Source organism: Ambystoma mexicanum, chromosome 6q (genome assembly GCF_040938575.1).
Source record: "Ambystoma mexicanum isolate Mex_15411 chromosome 6q, UKY_AmexF1_1, whole genome shotgun sequence".
Classification (NCBI taxonomy): Eukaryota; Metazoa; Chordata; class Amphibia; order Caudata; family Ambystomatidae; genus Ambystoma; species Ambystoma mexicanum.
The window spans coordinates 983240690-983253509 of NC_090937.1; the positions used below are offsets into that span (position 1 = coordinate 983240690).

Sequence of the window (12820 nt, forward strand, 5' to 3'; positions counted from 1 at the left end):
AGGACATGTCATCCTATAGGCCACTGTCACTAATCGACGCAGATGCCAAGGTGTTTGCGGAAATACTGGCGAATAAACTATTACCAAACATGCCAACGTTGGTCCATCCAGACCAATGCGGGTTTATCCCCACAAGATCCACAGCTCTGAAGTTACGGAGGCTGTTTGGAATAATGGCACAAATAAACCCAGAAGCAAGAGCAGTAGTGGTCTCCCTATACGCCGAGAAAGCTTTCGACACGGTATCATGGGTGTATCTCCTAGCAGTACTTAGGAAGTTTGGAATGGACCCTAATTTTGTTCACCATGTAAAATTACTGTACACAGAAACAGGCACGAGGGTCCTTACGAATCGCACAATCTCACATCTGTTCATGCTGCGCAAAGGCACCAGGCAAGGCTGCCCGTTCTCGCCTATACTATTTGCATTCACCATAGAACCCATGGCGATACTCATTAGGCAGAAACATGGAGACAGAGTGATACGAATGTCAGGCCCATCCCAATCTATCTCGTTATATGCAGACAATAACCTTTTTTATATCCAGGATCCTGAAACCAATCTGACACCTCTTATGACAGACATACATAAATTCACTGAATATTCGGGGTATAGGTTCAATAATGAAAAATCAGATCTTCCCCTTGACACCGACCACAAAATGCCCAACGGCAACTGTGGGCCACAAACGGCCGACCAAACACATACGATAACCGTGCATATTGGTATCCAGAGATAGGCAGACACTATATACAGAACATCCCAAACAAGTACTACAGCTACGCAGCGCTAAATTCCAGACATGGGCTAAACTACCCATATCCATGAATGGCCGGGTCGCCATCCTAAAGATGGTTGTTGTCCCTAAACTGCTTTATCTCTTCGTAAACATACCCATATGGCCGGGAAGAATCTTTTTTGAAAAGTTACAATCAATGGTGACAAGGTTTATCTGGGATGGGAAAACTGCTTGAATGAAATGGGAAAATATTATCGAACCGTACTGCTCCGGAGGTATTGCAGCACCAGATTTTGAATTATATTACCTGGTTGCGCAAGCACAATTTGCCAAACACTGGTACGACCTGGCAGATTGTTCACCTCATATATGGTTGGAGAAGTTTGCTGCATCCCCTATTGATCCTCGCTCCATTATTTTTAATCTGCACTACAAAGATGTCTCTATGACCCAGTGAGAAGTACGGTTCGAGCATGGAGAACACTATATAAAAAAATTAAAAATAAATAGTCCATATAACCCGGATGTTCCCCTATGGAATTACCCCGGCATCCCTCCCATGCTAGACAAATCGCTACACCGACTCTGGGACCCAAACAAAGAAATTAGAATGCGAGACATGTTCCCAAATCAGAGGTTTGTGAGCAGGGAGGACTTGGCAATGCAGTGGGAGGGGGGATCACTCGGAACACTCCAGTACTACAGGATGAAGTGAGCATTTAATGCACGTTGGCCACTCTTCCCCGACGAAGCGCCCAGACACCCATGCTTGCAGGCAGCAACATCCGGCACAGGGCTGGCAATCTCCAAATTGTATGCACTGATGCAGACACACTCCCCCACACTTAACGATGTAAAATCCAAATGGGAGAATGACTTAAACACAAGCATCACAGAGGAGAAATGGTCCAAATACTGCACGCTCACAAAAACGGTATCACTGAACGCAGGCTTACGTACGTCTCATTCAATTCAAAGTCCTGAACAGACTCCACTATACTAAGATGGCTAAATTCACAACTGATGGAACTGGGAAATGCCCTAAATGCAAAACACCTCAAGCGGTATCATTCCACATGTACTGGGAATGTCCTGCAGTGGCTGGATTTTGGGGGAAGATATCAGAAATCAGAAGAAATAACTCAGATTCCGGCCTCCCTAAACCCTCAAAAATATTTGTTCGGGGACATCGGCAAAAGTGCAGAAACTGCTAGGAGACTGTTTAATGTCTCCTGCGTAGTAGCAAAAAGATGCATATTGAAATGCTGGAAGAACCCTTCATCAACAGACGTTGAAAGTTTTCTCCGAAACCTGACATATGTCAACGAATGCGAGGAACAATACACATTGACTGTACCAACAAGCATTCGCCCCCAAAGACATATGGGTCCCATTCCAGATGTATTTGTGTGAAACGGCCTCGGATGATGAAGCTTCTATATAAATGCAAATGTAATTTTAACTGTTTTATATCAGAAGTTATGCATGTACTGTGAATGTAACTGTGCAATGAGTTGTATCTAATAAGACCATCAATAAACAGAGTTTAATGAAAAATTGCATTCAAATATACAAGATTAACATACAACAATTTCATAAGAGGATAAAATAAATTTTATACCACAACCTATTCTAACATACAGTTTTCATCTAAGAATAAGAAGAATAAATTTGCAGTAGCAATACAAAGAGCAGTAGAAGCATCACACAACAGGCGATGCCATAAGATGCTTAAGAAAATCTCATCATCAACTGAGCCACATTTAGTGAACTAACGATTGCGCAGATGGTCCAGTTCCTTGCATCTAACAAACAGATGTTCTAGGGTTTCAAACTCATTTTGACAAAGTCAAAAACAACCTTGTGTATTTTGGTATTTTTAGCCTATGGCCAACAATATTATTCTTACCAACAAATTACGACAATGTTTAGAAGGATGCCTCAAGAAAAATGATTGCAAACATTAAAAGGTTTTATGTCATACAAAAAGTTATTAAAACTTGTGTATGTCACTAACAACAATTTCTATTGGTCCCCAATCATATAGAAACAACCTTTTCTTTACGGGAAGTGGAAAATTTGATAATTTGTTTTCCGTTTATCTAAATCTCACCTAGTACGCTCACACGCTCATTGCTACATATAGATAAAAATGGGCAGGAATTTGAAATCATGACCTCTTCAAAAAGGGTAAACCTTCAAAAAGGATACTCTATCAACTGTCCCCACTTTCTGAAAAGGGCTGGCATGTTATCTCTAATATTTGCTGTGATTTTATTTTTTCCATTACTAGGATGGCCTCCAATTTGTGCCACTAGGTGATTTACTCTCCTCCATGCCGCTCCAATGACTTGTCTTGTAGCCAGAAGATTTGATGTTAATTGTCGAGGGTTCAGACGATTAAATCACATCCCGGGGAGCATATCATTCCAGGATATGTCCCTACCAATTACCTCCTCAACACTCTTATGAATATCCCTCCGGAATGGTTGGCTTTTGGCACTCCCACCAGATACGCAACAACTTGCCCCTGCCACCACACTCTAGCCAACATCTGTCCGATAACCAAGGGGACATTCTAGCTAGCCTCACAAGTGTCATATAGGCTCCATTAAGGCGAATGTAGTTGGTTTCTCTATACTGTGTGCACGTAGGTGCCCTTTTCATGTTCTCTGGCACGTCTTCCCTGTCCGTCGGTTCTATAGTTCTTCCCAAGTCGTGTTCCCATTTCACCAAGTAGGGTCTCGGGGAGGTGGCCTCGGATGTCATCAGAATCTTGTATATGCCTAATCTGAAAGTATTGGTGCCTGTCTCCCCCGCCCCCCCCCCCCCCCAGGGAGAAGTTTGCTTTAGATTCATGGAAGGTCTTAGTAGTTTAGTTTCTGAACATCAACCCCTGCTCATTCTCCACTTCAGGAAAGAGGATTTATCCCTGGCTGCACCAACATCAATGTTCTGGTGCAAAGGTGTGAATGGGGAGGGGAAGGTCGTTGGCCCTAGCTTAAGCACTGTTTTGTTCCAGGTTTCCATTATGGACATTGTGACCAGGTTGACACAAAGAAAAGCAGGGCTACATGATTACAGTTGCCATCCCCACCCACCGCTGTGTCCATAGCTCACCATTGCTTCTCGGATTCCACCTAGCACCGTTGGCCCAGAATACGTAGGTGGGCTGCTATATGATCAGGTTCAGGAATCCCATCCTCCCCCCTTCATAAGGGCCAATAAAGAGGTTTTACTTATTTTACCTCTTCTATCTCTCCACACAAATCTCAGCCGGTCCCTTTGTAGTTTTTGCAATTTAGGTTTGGGGACCCTTATGGGTATGGCCTGGAAAAGGTAACGCAGCATGGGCAGCAGGAACATCTTAATTGAGTTCATTTGACCCACCAATGACATGGACAGCTTAATCCATTTTGTGACCACCTCTCTGATTGAATGTTAAAAACCTGGGGTAAATAGCTCAATATAAATTGGGGCGCATTAGGTATGATCCTAACTCAGATACTGAAAGGAGGGGCCTGCACATCTGAAGAGGCACACATTTTTGATGTGTTGCTCCTCCACTGAGGTAACTCCCAGCAACAGCATCTCAGACTTTGTCCTGTTGGATCTTAAAGCCTGCTACTTCTTAGTATGCCTGTAGTTGAGCCAGCAAATTGTTCAGGGAGTGCTCTGGCTGTGTCAAGGCCACCAGCACATCGACAGCAAACATAGCTAACTTCTGCTCATGCTTACCGAACAGTATCTCTTGAATGCCCACGTTAGCCCTCATCCTCTCCACGAATGGTTCCAGCAAAATCACTAACAAGAGCGGGGAGAGTGGGCATTCCTGTCTGGCTCCCCTCTGGATCTTGACCTCCTCCCTTAACTCCCTGTTCACTCTTATCCTGGCTGTTGCCTGTGCGTATACCGCTGATACCCATCCTCTAAAGGTCTAACCAAAGCCCATGGCTCCCCTTGTTTCATCCAAGAAGGCGCATCCCATCCTATTGAATGTTTTCTCTGTTTCTAATGACAGCAGTATGGCCGGGCCTCTCTTGAATCAGTGTACCTTGGGCAACAAATGGACCACTCTCCTAACATTATCAGATCTGTGAGCAGATTATCGATCCTACAGGCCGGTATTTTATTAAAGGTTTTATAGTCTATGTTGAGACTATAAAACCTTTAGGTTTATCCCACACTGTGGGTCCTATAGGCAATAGGCCTATAGGACCCACAGTGTGGGATCTTTATCCGTTTTGGGAATGATCGCTACCATTGCTTGGGATATAATCTTGGTTATTTCCTTCGATGAGGTGAGGGAGTTCATTAGGTTGGTAAGAAACTAACAATATGTTGGAGAATATCTTGTAAAATTGGGCGGTAAGCACCTCAGGGCCTGGGGCTTTGCGAACGTTTAGAGAGGCAATTATCTTTAGGACCTCCTCCATGCCAAACGGCTGATTTAGGTTTTGCCTCTGTATCTCGCTTATCGGCCTGACTTTCTCCCCTTTTATAAATTGCTGTTGGATATCCCTTTACATCCGTCATGGAGCTGCCTGGATCATTATTTTATTGCTGTTATGAATTCTTCACCTCCCCGCTGATGTCGCGGTTTAGGAATCCCCAGTTCACACCTGGTATGGAAAGGGGTGCCTTCAATGGGTGGAAGCGGCAGGGTGCAGCAAACTATGTGGCATGTTCTCGGGTCAGGACATTAAATCCTTTGCACAGTGCAAGCAGGACTTCAGGCTAAACGAGGGGGAGAGGTATCACTATTCTCAACTGAGACACTGGCTTACGAACCCAATTGTCAGGTCAGTGGCCACCAGGAATCTCATGCCCTTTGAACAGTTCGTAGCGATAGACATGGGGTCAGGTATTTGATAGGAACGTTGCATGGGATTATAGCAGAAGGGGCAAGGAGCCAGGCATGGCACTATATGGAGCAGTGGGAAACTGCAGTGGGGTAGTCGCTGGCAGAGGAACTTTGGACTCAGTTATTGGCAGATATCCCCAAGCTCACGCAGGTGCAGGCCATCTAGATTCAGGAGATGTGGGTTAAAATAATGGTCCAATGGCATCTCACCCCAGAAAAACTGCATAATTTCTAACCAACTGCGTCAGCGCTCTGATGGAGGGGTTGTGGGGAACTGTGATTGTGGAAGCATATCTGGTGTGAATGCCCATTCACACAGCTTTATTGGGACATGATCAGTGCAGCAATGAATAGTATTTTTGGGAGTCAGATGCCAGAAAACATAGGAATGGCCATCTTGGGAATGGGCAGGGTTTCTGGAAAATCTACCCTCGAACGCTCAAAGACAGACATGCGTCATCCTGATAGTGGCAGCAACGCTTGTGGAGGCACACAAATTGAAACAAAAAGCTGCCCCCACAGAATACGAACAGGTTCGTAAAATCTGAAACTGTGTGGCATTGAGTGGGTGACCTATTCGATTTAAGGGGATCACCAAAGGTTTCTCTCAGACTGGAACATTGTCCTGCATCACGTGCAGTGGGAATCGCGGGCCGCATGGTGTATGAGGAAAATGAAACTGCTGGAGCTGGTGTGAGTACTCGCTCCGCTTGGGGAGGGCGCTTTCACAGGAAGCTGGGAGGAGATATGACAGAAGTTTCTAGAGGAGGCTCAGACTGGGGGGGGGTTCTCAAACAGTGCAAGGGCCCGTACAACGGCTGGCGAGAAAGCTGGTCACTCACAGAAACTTGGGACCGGGAGCCATCTACAAATCGAGAGGGTGGGGGGCGAGAAGGGATGGGGAGGGGCGTTACATGTGTTCTTAAAGTTGAAAAAAAATGGGAAAAAAATGCATTGTTACTGTGCTGCCCTCACCAGCCAAAATCAGCTCCCCGGACCCCCACAAACACACAACCATTATTTGACTCAACATTCACTCGCTTATTCACACACAGCATGCACTCACTCATTGCACGAGAGGATCATAAATGACCTTTCCATACATTTATGATAGATTTTATATCCGCCTACACCTGTTCCAAATAGGCACTGGGAAAGGTTTTTTTCCTTGTGCTTTGAAAAGTGCACCTCTTTTAAAAATCAGGATTTACTTGAAAAATGGCCAAAAACCCCTTTGCACCCTCTGCCTTGCACTGTTGTGCATTTGGTGGGAAAAGAGCACCTCAATGTGCACAACACAGTCATGCCTCTAACCAAGTTCACCATGTTAAGTAAATTCTCTTGTAACAGCGCCCTGATGCCCGAGAGCAGCTGCTGCACTTTATAAATGCAAATAAATAAACTATGATGCACACATTTAAATGTCCTTTGTGCACGGTTCAGCACCTTTTTGGCGCAAGTGAAGTGAATGAGCATCCCATTAGTTGCACCAAATAAGTTTTGAAAATCGTGGCCCGGTGGTTTATCCCTATTGATCACTTCTTTACGCAGTACGTTCATTTCAGAGTGTGCTTTGAGGTGTCAGAGGGGAATTAGGAATGGGAAAGGACACAGGAGGAGGTAAGGGTGCATGGGATTTTTACTGTTTCTGCAGTCATTAACCCCACATTTGCTCATGAACAGATATTGTGTTAAATACCATTAGCTCCAGAGCAGATACTGGGACTGAAATCGTTAGCCCCAGAGTACGTACTGTGCAGAGTAGGTATTGTGTCTGTAGTTATAAGACCCAGGGCAGGAATTCTGTCATATGTAGCGGATTGGCAGGTAATGTGTCTGTAATTATTTGCCAGATGTAGCAGGTACGTACTGCCCCAGAGCAGGTATTGTGTCTGCAAGCATTCGCTTCAGCCAGAGGATGTGATGGGCCTTTATCATTAGTGCTAGAAAAGGTGCTGCTATTCATGGGGGTGTTGTTTCTCTGTATGCAGCCATTAGAGCTAGAACAGACACTGTGCACTCCTGCGGTTATTATCTACAGAAGGGACATTAGACCCAGAGAAATACCGGATCTGCAGCCATTGGCATTGGGGAATCATTACTTTCAGGAGTAGGCACTGGAAATGGAGACAGTGCACATCTGCAATCATTAGCCGGTGAAAGTATTATTATATATGTAGTCACTTACACCAGAGCAGGGTCTGTGTGAGAATGTTAGGTGTTGCTAGGGTTACATCTTCGTGTATGATTCCAGAATGTTGACGGAATCATACACGAAGATGTGGCTGTTACTGCGTCAGCGAATATTCCAGAGCATGAACTGTACCGCAAATGAGCTTCGGAGCAGCTAGTGCATCTAGGATACCAACAACAGGCTGCCTTGTGTAATTTCAAAACCAGGTGTTTAAAAAGTCACGTACTTATAATGTTTAATTTCAACATGTGATAAGTACAACACAACGAATTGCAGCTTCAGCTGCAGCCTCTCACTTCAACGTGCATTTACAGAGGCTGCAAAAAGGACTCCTCTTACCAACATAACAACAAAGGGGTGAGAGCGATATAAGTTAATGGAAGCTAAAAGAAATGCATATAAAATTCACTACAAAAGCTGGACCGCGTGCACTCACCCGATGCTGCCTGGAAACCGAAAATTAGCGCTTCGTAACGGGACTTCCTTATGTTGCTCTCATTATCAATTGAAACAAACATTTAAAGTCCTTATGAGAACCTATAGCATTGTGTGTTTCTTTATAAGTTTGCCGACAATTGCTGAAATGCCTTTATTGCTTCATGACGTATGCACGTATTTCTAGTTTCAGGCTCCTGACGTTTCCACGTAGGACTCTACTTATTTAGAAAGAGATTCGTATTATGCCCGGCTCCTTTCCGCCCCCAAGCAGAAGTGGTTTATGGCCGTGCCAAGCACGCCAAGGGAATTGCAGGGCAGATGTTGACGTTCCCATGGCATGATTTATGTTTCCTTAATTTCCCTGTGTTGTCACACTGAATAGATGCCTGCATGTTTGTGTTTACTACGGTAGCATACCTGAAAATGCAGACTCCTACGTAGTCTTGTCAGCAAGATAACAACAATTGAGTATTTCGCCTTAAATCTAGCCATGCTGTAGGCAGAGGTCTTCAATCTGTGGGGCGGGACACATGGGGGCAGTGTGGGTCACTGTAAGATGATTGGAATGCCATCTCAACTTTTCTAGGCAGGAAATATAAAGTGCAAAATATAATAATATAAACAAGCTGATGCTCTTATCATTTTTGTGCCTCTGTGATTGAGAATGAGTCACGTTTTCAGATATGTGATCTGACTGCTCTGTTCTCTATGCCAGCAGGGGTGGACTGGCTATAGGGAACTTTGGAGATTTTCCAGTAGTATCCTGCACCCTAGGTCCTTTTTGTGGGGGGAGGATGTGCGCTGACTGGCAGACTGTAGTGCGCATACCTCTCAACCTTTTTTGATACCAAGGCGGGTGAAAACCCAGAAAGGCCATAAACATAAAAGTAGGACTGCCGTAAAAACATGAAACGGCAGTCCTACTTCTATGTCGCTGACCTTTTACGGGAGGGGGGTGGGGAGGAATGCTCCCAGGCACAATCCTCTCATTGGAGGAGAGCGCCAGGGAGGGGAAGGGGGAGGAAATGGGGGCGTGAAAAGCATGACACTTGCTTTTCACGCCTCCATTCGCGCAGGAAGAGTCGCGCCGGGACCCGGTTTCGGGATCTCGAAATCGGGGCCCGGCAAAAATATGAATCGTAGCTCCCACCTTTGCCAAGGCGGGTGAAACAGATGAGCTGGCGGGTGTGTAGATGCTTTGGCGGGTGACACCCGCCAAAAGCGGGTGAGTTGAGAGCTATGGTAGTGCGCAAATATTGGTACGGTCAATCTGGTGTGTCTATAATATTTTTTCATTGTACTTTTTTCTTTGCAGGAACACACATTGGCTCTATCACCCCATTGCGGACAACAAAGCCCCCAGCAACAGTGGCACCATAAAAAATCCTGACATCTGTAGTAGGACTTGGCGACAAGAATACCCTTTTTTTAAAAACTGTATTTTGCAGTGGATGATGGTGGGGGTATTTTAAAGGTATAGTTAGGAGTCACAATCGGGGATTTCAAACCTATTTTTTGAGGCTGTTCCTTTCTCATGTCCAGTTAGGGGCGGTACTGAAAGTTCACACGTCATTTGGGAGTTGCATTTACAGTGCATTCTCTCCTGGTTTCCCAGCGTTTGGTCCTGCTTAACACCCATGAGCTGGTTTTAGCCGCTGTTCATCTAATCTTAATTTTGAAGTCTCACGTAGACCCATGTATCCTTGACTAACTGTTTTCATTGTAACAGCATTGCTCCAAACGTCAGTGTATCAACCTAACCACCTGTGTCCAGCAAGAAAAATCCAGTGACGCACTTGACGCAGTCAAGCAGGCAGGTAATGATTTATTTTCCCTATGTACCATTGGTTAAGTAGAAGTGCTAAAGGTTTATATCGGCCCTGTGCAATGTGCATCCAGGTCTGGTTTTCGCCGCCAATTTGTGGCCTAGTCCAGGGCCACACTTTGAGCTAGGACTACAGATTCTGAACAGGGAGTCTTCAGAGAGATTTTTTTTTCTTTTTTTTTTAATCCAACTAGTATTTCTGACCCATTTTTTGTGAGTTATTTATTTTTCTTTTTAATTTTTCCCCCAACCTTTTCACATGGTTCGTTTTTAAATCTTTGCATGTGGTGTTTTGCCATTTTAAATCTTAAAAAAAAACATTTTTAGGCATTTTAAAATTTTTGAAAACTTGAAATGGTTTTTAAAACTAACGTGACATACACTAAAGTAGGGGTTTGCAATGGCAATGTTTTCAGATTCGAGCTCCTTTTTGAGGTGGATCGTTGGTACTAAGTGAAAAGATCTTTGTCACTGTACCGATGGGGGGAGGTTGATTGACTGCTTTGTGACTGCACAGAGCGTTCTTTCTAAATCAAACTACCATACTTGGCAAACCCCTGCCGCATACGAGTGTGCACAGGGTCTGACAGGCTCTGTGAGCCCCAGTGGAGTCCTCTCAGGAGGTAAAGGTGAGTTTTGGTGTGTGTGTTTCTATGTGGGGAGGATGTGTGTGATGCGGGAAGGGGATTGTGGGTGGGGAAATGGGGGCGGGGGATCCGGGGTGGGTTAAACCCCTGCACCATCCCAGATTACGAGTGAATGACCAGGCTGGGAAGGAGGGGGGGGGGGCATTATGTAAAATTTCCACATTTTAAAGCCACCACAAAAACGGCTGAAAAAAATCTTGTCTTTTTTGTGTTGGGGCTTTAAAATGCAGGAGTATCACATAGAACTGAATCGTTTCCTAATGCACAAAGATGGTAGGAATCTCAAACGAGAAGCAGAGGTGGAAACAGACAAAAGAAATGCAAAAACACGGAAATTTGATGTCTCTTATTTGGACTTTGGGATCACATGGATCGCAGTTGCTGGAGAAATTAAGCCGCAGTGTGTAGTTTGTGGCACTACATTATCAAATGACAGCGGTGAAGCCAACAAAATTAAGGCGACATTTGGAAACCAAACATGCTGATTTAGCAAAAAAGACCAGAGATATCTTTGTATGGCAGCTGCGAAGCCTAAAAAAACACAGACTGTTAAAAATGTGGCCTCAGTACCTGAAAATTCTTCGGAAGCTTCTTGCCACATTGCAAACTCTCTGGGGAAAAAAGCCTTTTACAGATGCTGAGAAAGTAAATCTGCCAACAATTCTTGCTGTGAACCGGGTAATGCTTGGTGATGGTGTAGCAGAGAAATTAAAAAGTATCCTTATGTCTGACACCAAAATTTTCCGCTGCATCACTGACCTGTCACCTGTCCTCTGATATCAGTACAGAATTGATATTGTGCTTGAAACAAAAGAAGCACATTTGATTGCTTATGTGAGACACTGCAGTGGAAAAGAAATATTGGAGGATTTCTTATTTTGTGAACTAATTCAGGGCAGAGCAACTGAACCTGAAGTCTTTTACATTGTTAACTACTTCCTAAATTAGCACTGCCTAAAGTTGGAGCCGTGTGTTGGTATTTGCACAGATGGTACTCCTTCAATGTGTGGTGCTAGAGCTGGGTTTAAAAAGTGTTGACAGTAGCTCCACATATATTGTGGACACACTGCTTGATACACTGGAAGCTTTGCCTGTGCACAATATGGGGAATGAACTCGTAGAGGTGCTGACTTCTCTTGTAAAGATTGTACATTTTTATTAAGATCCACCCCAGGGGGGCGTGGCTAACCAGCCATGGACTAGGTCGCATCTCCGTGCAGAGCTCCTGTTGATCCGTCTCTCATCAGAGAATCTACGCTGTTAATATGTCCTTTTGATGCCTGAAATGGAAGAATAAGAAGTTGGAATGTACATGGAACTGAAATCCTGAAAGGCAAGGCAACTGTGTCTGCGGATTGGAAGATAATTGCCTGTTTGTGCGGCGGCAGTGTTGAAACGTTGTTGCTAAAATGGCGGACAACAAAGGAAGCGGCATCGTAGCCCTGCGGATGTTCGATTGGTGAGGAAACATTTGGATAACGAGCGAGGCGGCTGCCTGCATTATTGGAAGACTTGCATTGCTTTGTTTTTGCTTCAACAAATAAACGCCCCGGGCCTGGATGAATGTAGCAGCTTATGAGTGCTACATCACGTGCAAGGATGGGCCGTGGGTCGAGGCAGCTCTCCGCTGCCTGTTGAGACTGCTGGGATCCGCCGAACCAGCGCCGTGTACGAGAACAGAGTTCGGCGCCGCTAAACGTGATAATAGTGCACTGGTTGGAAATAAAGTAGCGCCCACGGGCGGTCGCATGCCATCGCGACCCCCACCCGCTTATGGAGTAATGCGGCAGTGAAGATTGCGGAGTGCCGTGCTGTCACGAGCGGACTGCAGAGGTGGAAACAGACAGCTGGAGAATCGCAGATCGCGTGCGGTGTGATCCCGGGTGCCTTGGGCAGCATTGGAGCGCCCATGCATGGGAAGCACGGAGACGCACACTAAAGCTGCACTGAACTGGGGGAGAAAGGAACAAACTCTTAGCTTCTTGGTGGGGACCGGGCACAGAACGTGTATAGGTGTGCACAGCCTACATTAACACTATGCTGCATTAAGGCCGCCTAGCAGGGCAACAGCAAGTTGCTGGACTGGCTTTGCTACGTGCCCAAGTGTTGACC

The 12820-nt window shown here is 45.2% G+C and overlaps 1 protein-coding gene across 3 annotated transcripts in view; it reads right to left on the reverse strand.

The window, feature by feature from the left end:
- Positions 1-12820, reverse strand: part of CENPU (centromere protein U) — a 797426-nt gene that overhangs the window by 731229 nt on the left and 53377 nt on the right. For 2 of the 3 annotated variants that reach the window (XM_069631499.1, XM_069631497.1), the window contains exon 1: positions 8235-8369. The exons of the other annotated variant lie outside the window; for it this stretch is intronic. The gene's annotated coding sequence lies outside the window, so the exon portion shown is untranslated. Of the gene's footprint in view, positions 1-8234; positions 8370-12820 lie in introns of those variants that run through there. 3 annotated transcript variants of the gene reach the window in all.